General features: G+C 52.0%; 1 protein-coding gene across 8 annotated transcripts in view; it reads left to right on the forward strand.

The window, feature by feature from the left end:
* The window catches only part of MYO6 (myosin VI), a 1,279,197-nt gene that overhangs the window by 653,313 nt on the left and 613,578 nt on the right, over nt 1–12,306 (forward strand). The window lies entirely within an intron of this gene.

Below are 12,306 nucleotides of genomic sequence, written 5' to 3' on the forward strand. Positions count from 1 at the left end.
CTTTTGAAGGACATACATGCAGATATTATTTGCTTTGCTAAGGTGCCATAACATGCAAAACGGACATCAGCATTCTTGTGATCACAAATAAAACAAATGTGTATAAAAAATATACCTGTTGGAAAATCCTTCAAATACTATCTGACCCAAATACATATTTAATGCAGTAACATTTGAAATGATCACGGCTAGAAGAATGTATCTCTTCTGCCTGGATTAGAGCCTAGTGTATCAAAGTTCCCATATTTCTGGGGTTTAGGGATTTGACTATTTTTCCAAGTGTGCACCGTTTTATTTTCATTGCCTCCTCCACTGGTGGACTCGTTCTCTCCAGGAAAGTACAGCGGCTTAACATTCTCCGTTATTTTTGTACTCTAATTTATTGTCCTTTGGATACTAAAATGCTGCATCTTACACCTGTGCTCTCCCACACTGGACTCTTTCTCCACTAGAGTACAGCTGCTCAAAATTCTATTGTGTATGATTTCCAGGAGTTGCTGGGGGGGTATTTTCTAGCGGAAAACAGGTAGGAGCAGAACCTTAAAAGTTTGTTTTTCAAGGTTTCAGGAGATGGTGTCTATTGGGAAGGGTATAACCCCATCCCACGCCCCAGGCGCTTTAGGGTGAGGTGAGTACCATTGGAAGACTTGTCACATACCAGGGGCTAGGCGGGCTTCTTGAGGGCTCACACACGATCGTGGTATTATGCGAAATTTAGATGTTTTTAACTTAGTGCGCGTGTATAAGTAGAGGCCATTTTGTAGACAGAATGGGAGCATGGGGCCTGCACAGCCATGCAGTATTATTTGGTACGCTATCCATGGGCTGCAAGTCTGAAGGGGCAATCTGAGTAGGCCCAAGCACTAATGAGAAAGGCCCATGCTACTAGCTTCCATAGAACCTTCTCTTTGTTCAAAACGTTGTTCCCAATATGCCCATGCCCCAATTCTAAGACCCCTGAATTCCAGAATACTAGTTGACCCCAGACCACCAACCATAAATCAAACGACCATAAAATCAAACAACCATAAAAGATCTAAAGAGTATGGCAGTCCCATCTTTATTTCACAATGGCATGATTTGTAATGCGAGGTACAGGAAGGGATAAATTATAGTTCAAAAGCAAGGGTGAAAGCCTTGGAAGCTGAGCGACGTGATCAGGATGAGTGAAATGTGTGTGTGTTTGTTTGTTAGCATGACCTAGAGACCCCCTCTTTGCCAGTCTTGGAGCCTGCCAGGTGCAATGTGTAATGATAGAGTAGCACTATTTTTCAAATGTAGCTAATTGTCTCTTCGACCTTGGTTCCCTGGAGATGAGCCCAGCAGACCCCACGTGATGGAAGACAGACGGAATTGGCTGGGGCCAATGGCCTGGCATCCGCTATGGAGTAGGCCAACCCTGTATAATGTTGCACCAGCCAGCCACGCAGGTTTTTACTGTATATGATGATATCAGAGATTATGCTATGCCCCCTTTTAAGCGTCTGCATGTACCCTTTTTCCTCAGAACGTTCTATTGTTGGAGAAATAAAACTTGGTATCCTTGCAAGAGTTTCTCAGATCTTTTTCTCTAGCGGGTTGTATTGTTTATGGTGTGAGTGTTGAGGGACGTGCCTTCATGTCCAACTCGCCAGTCATTCTGACATTGAAAGCCCTTTTCTGGTCACCCACAAACTTTGCCGTAGCTGCGATTATCCCAGGCACCCTGTAAATAGCCACATGGCTTATTCCCCAGTCTCCAGCTGTCAGAAAGGATAGAAGTCATAGCTGCTGAACACGGTTGTATACGAATTGTTCGTTTTACAACTGTTCGAATTACAATTGACCTTTTCACAATTGACCGAATTGTGAAGGTCAATTGTAACATATATGTGGGGGGAAACCCCCCACAACCCCCCACCTAACGCCAAACCCCCCAAAACCCCTATATATATATATATATATATATATATATATATATATATATATTACCAAACAGATATATATATATATATATATATATATATATATATATATATATATATATACGGTCAATTGTGAAAAGGTCAATTGTGACCCTTTAAATTCGGTCAATTGTTCATTCGAACAATTGTAAACGAACTATTTGGGTAATACCGCTGAAAACACAGCCTAGACTGCACATTCCGCTGCTTGGTTATCTCAAGAGTGCCCGGTGGTATCCCAGGTTCAAAGGGCCCCAACGGAACAGCCACAGGTGCTCTGAATCGTCGCAGAGCAGGGAAGAGTTTTTTTTATTTTTACCATGCAGGAGGAAGAATTGAGACATTGATCATCCTGCTATTAAACCCATTCGCTCCTTCTCAGATCACTACACAGTTGATCTCCAGGTGTCGACTCTGGACTCTTGCTCAGAGTCTGTCCAACACACTTCCTGATCTACTTCTCTCACCTGCCTAGGCCTATTTTAACCTGGTGCTGTACAGGTACCTTGATGGAAAGGGAAGACATTGTACCCCTTCTGAAGTCCGATTTACTTGGCTAATTCAATTGGCATGTGTTGGGGCATAAATCCCTTTTTGGTTTTCTTTTTGCTAACTTTCGTAGTCCCCTAGACATTTTGCTTGTTTTTAGGTGCCCTGACTTACGTTACTAACAGCAAAACTTTTTCCAAACTTGACTTAAGACCGCAATTGCATTTTTGAAGTGCTGCCCCAAAATGCTCATTGGGCTATGTGGACCGGGGTACTATGACATGCCCGTTTCAGTCCCTGGGTATGTTTACTTGTTGATGAGAGTTAAAAGCTGATGGCAGATGGTTTCAATTTTAAGGCTGCTCCCTGCTGTAACCTTTTTTACTGCATAGGTACCCGTTTGCTCTATGAAAAGGGTCAACTTGTCTATCGAGTCGTTTTGAAGCCCTGAGACCTGCCATTTTCTGTAGCCTGTATAGTAACCCCCTCAACGCTCACACCAGAAAAAATACAACCCACTAGGGAAAAGGCCCAGCACACCTCTTGCAATGAGAACCAGGTTTATTCTTACAAAATTACAAGTGCATGCCAGAACTATGCTGCCATGAAGTGCTCTGCCAAAAACCGGATAAGCAATGTGTTATAAAGGTACACAGCGTCACGAATGACGTATATCACATAGGTTATAAATCTAGGTGGTTAGTTGCTGTGAGACTATACACATATAGCCTGCTCCATACGGGATGCCAGGCGATTGGTCCCAGCATCTTCTGTCCATCTTCTTCCACGTGGGGATCTTCTTCTGTCATTGGGTGCAAAGGCTGTAAATGGCAATTTAGTTATACAATTCATTATTTCATAGCTTCACAGTGCACCTGTTACGCATTAGCGAGGCGGATACTTTCGAGGTGGCGATAAATTCTTAGAACTACGTGAACCCCTGCTCCAATCCCAGGCACACTGCCACCTCCACAACTTTCCCACCCACAGCTTAAATTTGTTACCCTCTCCCCGGGCACCTCGCAGCACAAATCACATGAACCGATGGTGGGGGCACCCCGTCACTGCTCTCATTTTCTTGATCAATCGGCCAATGTACAGGTTTATGGCCAGGGGTCTTGGGCTGGTCAGTGCACTCAAATGCATGTTACGCATCGGGTATCCCTGGCCACTATAACTTAAAGATCTGGGAGGGACGTGAAATAGGACGTGTCTTCTATGCAGCTCCTGCTGATTCGTGATGATCTTGCAAGAAACAGAGTTAGCAGTGCGAGTGTGAGCTCAGAAAGGGACCTTCTGATGTGTCAAGGAGCGGCGCACATTTGTGGAACAGCTGGTGCCTAACGAGAGCGGAGCATAAGTTATACGGCGATCGCAAGGTTGTATCCAGCGGCCCGACATCAAAACAAAATGGCCGGCACGACCGAACAGAGGAAAACTGAGTAATCGCAGGCGGCAGATGAGGAAGCTGAGAGCAGCTGGTGAAAGTGTGTGCTGCTGGCTGGAAGCAGAGGAGCAGGTCTGACAGCGGAGGCGTATACATTCTGAAACTGTATCAAGTGGGATACACGGTAACGAGGGAAGCCCAGAAGACAAAGTGGAGCCCGGCCGCAATACAGTGGAGCAGAGAGAGGCTGTTGCCCCACACACGTGAGGTGAACAGCAGGTAGGAGATAATACGGACAACCAGCACGGAAGCCCTGCACTAGACGCTGCAGGAGAGACAGCCAGCGCCAAAGGCAAAATTAAATAAAAAGGTCTAGCAGAAGCGAAGCCGCATACAAGTGGAGCGCTGGGGCTGCGGCTGGGAACACTCTGGTGCTAGAGAGGAATGTCAGGATTCAGAGCAGGGAATGGCAACACTGTGAAGAGCCGCAGACACAAAGCCGAGACAAGAGATGTGGCGCCTGGATGACAGGCAGAACGGGAAGGGAAGCGCCTGTCTCCAAAATTGTAAACTTTGCGCTCCACTTCCAACTGCATGCTGATCTGTATAGGTCCGGACTCGCCTGGCCATTGTGGACAGTGTATGGCCAGGACCAGGAAAAGCAGAACACAGCACCCATCAACGCTTAGCCTCCAAGGTGCACTAAAATTGCCAGAATAAGCAGTGAGCAAGACTCCAGGCTATATTAAATCAGAGACTCGGGGGTGGCAAAGAAAGCCTGAAAGGGAGGCGAGCCAGCAGGGACATATTGCAGTGGCTGACTGGGCACGGGCCATGGAACAGAAGCGCATGTAAAGCGCCAGCTTGGATTTCACGTGGTACGGAGGCAACACCCTAATACAGTGAAGTCTGGGAGAAAGGCTACCTCAGACAGCAGCTACATTTCAGCCAGCAGGCTGGAGAGGACACTTCAGATATGCCGCCTGACTCCCCCCACAATCCCCCCAGGCCCTCCCTAGTCACAGTCAAGGCAGGGAGGGAAGATACGTAGGCGCACATAGCATGACAAGCAGTACCCAGGTGGAGCTGCTACGGTGGGACACAACAAGGCGCACAGTGGAAATCAGCTGGTTAGAAGCAGGAGCGGAGCTCCCCTGCGTAGGGTACACCCCTGAGGCGAAACCACCCTACAGAGCATGCGAGATACGAAGTGGTGGTGTTCTGAGTGCATAAAGCAGAGGAGCATAAGGTGGCTGGTGGCGTGGCAAGGAGATTGGGAAGGAGCAACCTGGAGAGCCTGGGACGCATGCTGTGAGCCTGTCGCGATGCTCGGAGACTAGACACTGATGCGTTAAGGAGATGGGACTAAAGACAGCACGACTAGCCATGCACAGAAGGGGTGGTAAAACCAGTGCGTGTGCTGCATCCTGAGATATCCTAGAGTAGCCTGGCGCATTCAGACAGTCTACACTGGAAGCAACCCACTCTCATAAGCACAGAGTGGTTCGAATCCAATTGGACCCCCATTGACTAAACACGTAACCTCAGGCACTACAGAGGGCCGGTTAGTAAACATAAGGCAATCAAGTCCGACAGTAGGATTGATGAGCTATTGGGAGGAGCCCGGAGCAGATACAAAGCAGGAAATGCAGAAGCCCCAAGGGGACGGTAGACTGGAAGGGTCCTGCCCTAATAACATAATAAGAGCGACCAGCAGGGCGACAGCTGAGAAGGTAGACACGGTGGACAAGTGAAGCCACGGTAGTCTCTATAACGGACACTGGTGGAACAGGCACTGCAAAGCCACAATCTCAGTAAAGACCCAAGGGGTGAGGAAAGGCCAGGCTCAACAGAACTGATGGCAGGTAAAGGCAACAAAGTGAAGGGCAAACAGACCGCCATGGAAGCCTTTGCAAAGAACCCAGAGGGCACTGCTGAGGACGTAAACAAACCTATTGAAAAGACACAAATCAAGGGCCACAAGGAGGCTGCGGGCCAGGTTAACCAGCAGATCCTGAATGCCATTGCCGCATCTCAAGCCACTATAGAATCCAAGATCGATGAAGTGAGGATAGATGTCGGACTGTTGCAGCAAATTGTACGGGGGCTGGTGGAGAGCACATGCAAACTGGAAGCACAGGCGCTGGAGAATACCACAGAGAGCAAACAGACATCCAAACAAGTGGACATCTTACGCCAAAAAGTGAAGTTGCACGAAGACAGAGCGGAAGATGGCAAGAGAAGGGCGCGGCGCAATAAAGGATAGCTGGCCTACCGGAGGGAGCGGAGAGATCCGACCCCACTAATTATATAGAAAACCTGCTGCTGCAGGAGCTGAGGGTCGGAAAGCTGACACAAGGATTCACTATAGAGAGAGCACTCGCTCCTTGGTAAAGAGACTGCCACCAGGAACTCCGCCGAGGCCTGTTATAGCAAAGGTCCTCAATTAGGACAGAGAGAAGATCCTAGCATTCTCCAGGAATGGGGGCGACATACTGAGAGCCTCCGCGAAGTTGGCTATTTATCCAGACTACACCATCCAGATACAGAAGAGCCATGCACAATTTATCGCCACAAAAGTGAGATTGAAAAAAGCGGGGATCAAATATATGCTTATTTACCCTGCCAAGTTGAAGATATTCCACAATGGGAAAGTCCTGTTCTCCAGCATGGGGTCTGGCATGGATTCACATGCTCATGAATATTCCCCGTCGTCAGGCTGGGAATCCTCGGTAAAGAAAAAATCAGTATCAGTTTCGTTTCTGATCTGTCTTTCTTAGTAGTAACCAATCACTGATCTCTGGGTCATACTGCCCCCAGCCAATGACTGCCCTCTCCCTAAGCCCCGCCTCTGGCAGCCATCCTCAGATTTTTACCGCACGCTCAAGTGTTGGGAGTCCTCGTGCTTTAGCTCGAGTTTTTTGCTGCGTTTTCACGCTTTTTCAGGAGATTTTCTCATTTTTTCGGTTTAATTGAGCCTCAAGCTCCACCGTTTCTACTTCCGACAACAGGGATCCATTTCGGAATTCTTCTACGCCCCTCAAGGCTGAAGTTTTTGTCGAGTTTACACTTCTTGGAGGATTCCGGAAGATCTGCGGCCTACCTCACGGACATGGCCCAGGACAAGGGAAGCTCGGCGCCCGGATCCAAGCTGTTCAGGTGCTGCCCTGGATGCGGATTGCAAAACGTTTTCAAGGACGACGAGCATTCGCCATGTCTCTACTGCCTTAATGAGGACAAGACGCACGGGGAGAAGGACTGTGCGTTCTGCAAGAACCTTTCAGAACGGACCAAACAAGATCGTCGTTCCCGCCTCGCCGCCTGGCTGGAGAAGGGCACAGCAGGTGAGAAGGCAAAGAAAAAGTCTGAGCGGGCTTTTAAGTCCTGTGAGGGCGCCCCAGCGACAGGGGCCCAACAGAAGGCCAAGCACCGTGAGTCCGTGAGCACCAGGAGTGCCAAAAGGTCGGGCTCTTCGGCTGCCAGGCAGGTCGCTACTGCCCCGGCACGTTCGACCACGAGCCAGCGCTCTGGTTCGGGAAAGAGGAAGTCTGAGAACCCGGGTAAGCCGCTGGAGCTGACCCGGTCGATCTCGAAGGGGGAGCGAGGCGCTGCCCCTCCCCCAAGGCGAAGGCCCAGGACGCACCTAAGAACGAGAGGTTCGAGAAGGTTCAATCCCAGGGGGCGGTCCCTGCTGATGTGATCAAATATACCGACGATGGAGACGAAGAGGGCCCAGTGGAGCGGCCATCCAGTCCGTCGCAGCCATTACCCGAGCCCCAGGATAGCTCGCCGGCCATTTTGTTGGCAATCCAATCCTTGTGTACCGAGATAAGGACGAGATTACCACGGACCACGACGGAGGATCCAGAACCAGGCCCGTCGGAAGGCCCTCCGAACAAGCGGAGGAGAGTCTACCCCGCTCTGCCCTTTGTGCCTGCGAGACCTGTGGACCCCTCATCCCTCTCGCCGGACCCTAGAGAGGATACGATGACGGGGACGGACGATGAAGGCGGCGATGACACAGCGGACATCCCGTCATCACCCCCCCTCCCCGCGGGCTTCTCCAGCCGACGAAATTGGCTCTTTCCACGCCATGATAACCAGGGCATCCGAGCTCTTCCAGCTCTTCCAGCTGTGCCCTGAAGAAGAAAAAAAAGGAAGGGTTTCTGTACCAACGATGAGAGGCCAAGAGGAAGACGGTCCTCGCGGTGCGTTTGCTCGACGACATCTGGGACGAGGGGCTTGCTGGCCTCAAGAACCCATCCACGACACCCGCCAAGAGGGACAGGTACGAGAAGAAGTACTGAGTCCCCGATGCCGCCCCCTTGTGCCTCAGGGCCCAGCCCACGCCGGACTCTGTCGTCTTGGCAGCGGCTAAGAAGAAGGCAGCGGGTGCGGCAGCTTCAACTTCCACTTCCCCGCTGGACAGCGAGGGCAAGAAGTTGGACTCCATGGGACGACAAGTCATATCGTTGACGGCGATGACGATTAAGGCGGCCAATGCCTTAGCGATCGTGGCCCGCTGCGACAGGGAGCTCTGGTTCAAGATAGCTCCCCTGCTAGACTTCCTACCTGACGACAAGAGGGCAGAGGCCCTAGAAACTCTGCAGGAAGGCGAGGTGGCCTCGGATCACGCCATAACGGTGGCAACGGACATTTCCGATACCGGATTTCGCCAACTGGCCAACAGAGTTTGCCTCCGACAAGGATGGCTCAAGCGGACAGACTTTCGCCAGGACGTCCAGACCAGAGTGTTGGACATGCCGTTCAACGGCAACAACCTTTTTGGTAAGGCGGTGGACGAGTCTCTATAGGCCATCAAGACCGACTCGGAGACGGCCCAGGCCTTAGGGGTGCTTCAACAGCGACAGCCCTTTCGGAGCTCCGGAGGCAGACAGGGTGCCTCCAAAGGATCCAGTGGTGGCTCCTCCACTTACCGCCAGGCAGCCCGCTCCTCCACCCAGGAGGCCTACAGAGGTCGAGCCAAGGAGGCCAAGGCGGCAAGGCCGCCTCCAAGCAAGATTGACCCGGCCGTGTTGTCGGGCCCCCACCGAAGCACCCCGGTGGGAGGCCGGCTGACGAAGTTCGTCAGCGTGTGGGAGTCCATCTCCACCGACCGTTGGGTGTTGGACACCCTGGCCAACGGGCACTCGCTGGAATTCCAAAAGAAGTGCCCTCGCATTCCTCCCGTGGCCAGGAAGGAGAATCACGTCCCTCATCTGCTGTTGGAGGTAAGGGCGATGCTCAAGAAAGGTGCCATCGAGCTCGTCCCCAGGAGGCTCCGGGGCTCTGGAGTGTACTCAAGGTACTTCCTCGTCAGAAAGAAGACAGGCGGTTGGCGCCCCATCCTGGACCTGCGTCGGTTAAACAAATACATCAAGGCGCAGAAATTCAGGATGGTCACCCTCCAGCACGTGCTGGGACAGCTGGAGGAAGACGACTTCCTATCGTCGTTGGACCTGGAGGATGCTTACTTCCACATTCCCATTCTAAAAAGGCACAGGAAGTTCCTCAGGTTCGTGGTTCAGGGACGCCACTACCAATTCTGAGCCTTACCATTCAGATTAAAGTCGGCACCCAGGATTTTCACCAAGTGCCGGGCACCAGTGGCGGCGCGGCTGCGCCTGCAGGGGATCCACGTCTACTCCTACCTGGTCGACTGGCTAATCTGGGCAAGGACAAGGGAACTCGCCGTCGAACACACGGCGAGGACCGTCCGGTTGCTCACGGAGCTGGGGTTCGACCATCAACTACACCAAATCCCACCTGGTTCCATCCCAAGTAGCACTGTTTCTGGGAGCCAAGCTCGATACAGTGGGGCAATTGGCCTCCCCTTCAGAGGAGAGGACTAAGACCATCCTGGGCAGGGTGCGGTGCCTGTTAGCTACGGACGTGGCCAGGGTGAGATCCATCAAGTCCCTCCTCGGGATGATGTCCTCATGCATCTATCTTGTACCCCTTTGCAGACTTCGGATGCGTCCGCTACAGGAGTTCCTCGACGCCCGCTGGTTTCAGGCGACGGGCTGTTTCGAGGACAGGATCCTTCTAGACGAGGAGTTCCGTCGGGCGATCCTATGATGGGGCACCCGTGCTCACCTCACTACAGGCACGGATTTTCAAACCCCAGCTTTTCAGGAGACGGTGACGACGGACGCCTCTCTGGAGGGTTGGGGGGGGCCCACACCGGAGATTTCCACGCAAGAGGCCTTTGGCTCCCGGAGGAGAGGTCTCTCCACATCAACATTCTGTAGCTCCGAGCAGTGTTCTGGGCTCTCAAGTCGTTTCTTCCTTCCCTCAAGGACAAGGTGGTGAGGATCTTCACCGACAACACCACCACGATGTTCTACATACAGAAGCAAGGGGCACCAGATCCCCAGTCCTATCCAAGGAGGCCCAGGATCTGTGGCACTGGGCCGTCACCCAGGGGATGTTTCTGGTTCCCTTCCACTTGGCAGGAATAAAAAACACCATCGCCGACTCACTCAGCAGGGAGCTGCGCTCGTGCCACGAGTGGGAACTGCACCAGGATCAAGTGGATCGACTCTTCCAATGAGCAAACCCCAGATCGACCTGTTTGCGACGGCGACGAACTCCAAGTGCCAGAGGTTCGCCAGCAGGTTCCCACAGCCGATGAGCATGGGCGATGCTTTCTCGTTCCCCTGGGACAGCCTGTTTCTATACGCGTTCCCTCCGTTGCCGTTGCTGCTCCGCCTCATCACCCAGCTCAAGAAGTCCCGGTGCAGGATGATCCTCGTCGCACCGGCGTGGCCAAGGCAGATCTGGTTTCCGGACCTTCTGGACTTGTCAACGTCCCCACCAGTCAAGCTGCCGGCGGACGCGGATCTTCTCTCCAGAGAAGGAGGCGCCATTCTCCATCACGACCCACAATCGCTGAACTTGCAGGCCTGGCTCCTGCAGCACTAGAGTTTGGAGGGTATGATATACTGGCTGATTGCAGAGAGGTTCTTGCAAAGGCCAGGGCGTCCTCAACTTTCAAGTGTTACGGTCATAAATGGAAGAGGTTCTCTGTCTGGTGCCGTGCACAGAAGATTAACCCTCTGCGGATTACGGCCCCTCAAGTACTGCCATACCTACTGTCGCTGGCCAAAGCTGGACTGGCTCACGCCTCCATCAAAATACATCTGGCTGCCATCTCCCGATATACCACGACTACGTGACGGGCGTCCTTGTGGTCTCATCGCCTGGTGAAGGAATTTTTGAAGGGACTATTCCGATCATTCCTGCCGGTGAAGGCTCCTGCCCCGGCGTGGGAGCTTAATGTGGTGCTGACCAGGCTCATGGGGGCCCCATTCGAGCCTCTGCATTTGGCGCCTTTGAAGTTCCTGTTATGGAAGACAGCGCTCCTCGTGGCCATCACCTCCGCACGACGAGTGGGAGAGATCCAGGCCCTATCTTGCAAGCCTCCTTACTTGACTTTTCATGATACGAGGGTGGTGCTGAGGACGCACACCTCCTTCATGCCCAGGGTGCCGTCGGACTTCCACCTCAACGAGCGCTTGGTGTTACCATTTTTCTTCCCATCGCCTTCGACGCCGGCCGAGAGGACTTTGCACTCGCTGGATGTAGCTAGAGCGCTGAAGTTCTACGTGGACCGCACAAAGAGTTTTCGGAAGACGTCACAGCTGTTTGTGAACTTTGGGTCTGTGAATCAAGGGAAGGCTCTCTCGAAGACTTCCATTTCCAGATGGCTCTCCGGCTGCATCATGCACTGTCACCGGTTGGCAAACCGACTGCTGCCTGGCCGTCCAAGAGCCCATTCGACCAGAGCGATCAGTGCTACCACGGCTTTCCTGTCTGGTGTGCCCCTGATGGACATCTGCAGGGCTGCTACGTGGAGGTCGACGCACACCTTCACAAGATTCTACTGCGTCGATCGGGACTCCATGGAGGAGTCCAGGGTTGGCCAAGCAGTGCTGCGCGACCTGTTCGCCTAAGGTGAACCTGGTGAGGAGGTAAGAATTGCTTAATGTTGAGTTTGTATGTAATGCTTAATGTTGAGCCTTTGCCACCTCCCGTGGTTGTGCATGTGTATACTGCTATGTATTCTTTTATTCATGAGCATGTGAATCCATGCCAGACCCCATGCTGGAGAAGGAACAATTTACTTACCTGTAACTGTTGTTCTCCAGCATGGGTCTGGCATGGATTCACATGCGAACCCTCCCACCTACCCCTCTGCAGCTCTTCACTTGGTCATACTGCCACTTGGCGTGCTACCAAATCTGAGGATGGCTGCCAGAGGCGGGGCTTAGGGAGAGGGCAGTCATTGGCTGGGGGCAGTATGACCCAGAGATCAGTGATTGGTTACTACTAAGAAAGACAGATCAGAAACAAAACTGATTTTTTCTTTACCGAGGATTCCCAGCCTGATGACGGGGAATATTCATGAGCATGTGAATCCATGCCAGACCCATGCTGAAGAACAAAAGTTACAGGTAAGTAACTTGTTCCTTCTTTGAAACGCCA

The sequence above is a fragment of the Ambystoma mexicanum genome, chromosome 4p, assembly GCF_040938575.1.
Source record: "Ambystoma mexicanum isolate Mex_15411 chromosome 4p, UKY_AmexF1_1, whole genome shotgun sequence".
NCBI classification, from domain to species: Eukaryota; Metazoa; Chordata; class Amphibia; order Caudata; family Ambystomatidae; genus Ambystoma; species Ambystoma mexicanum.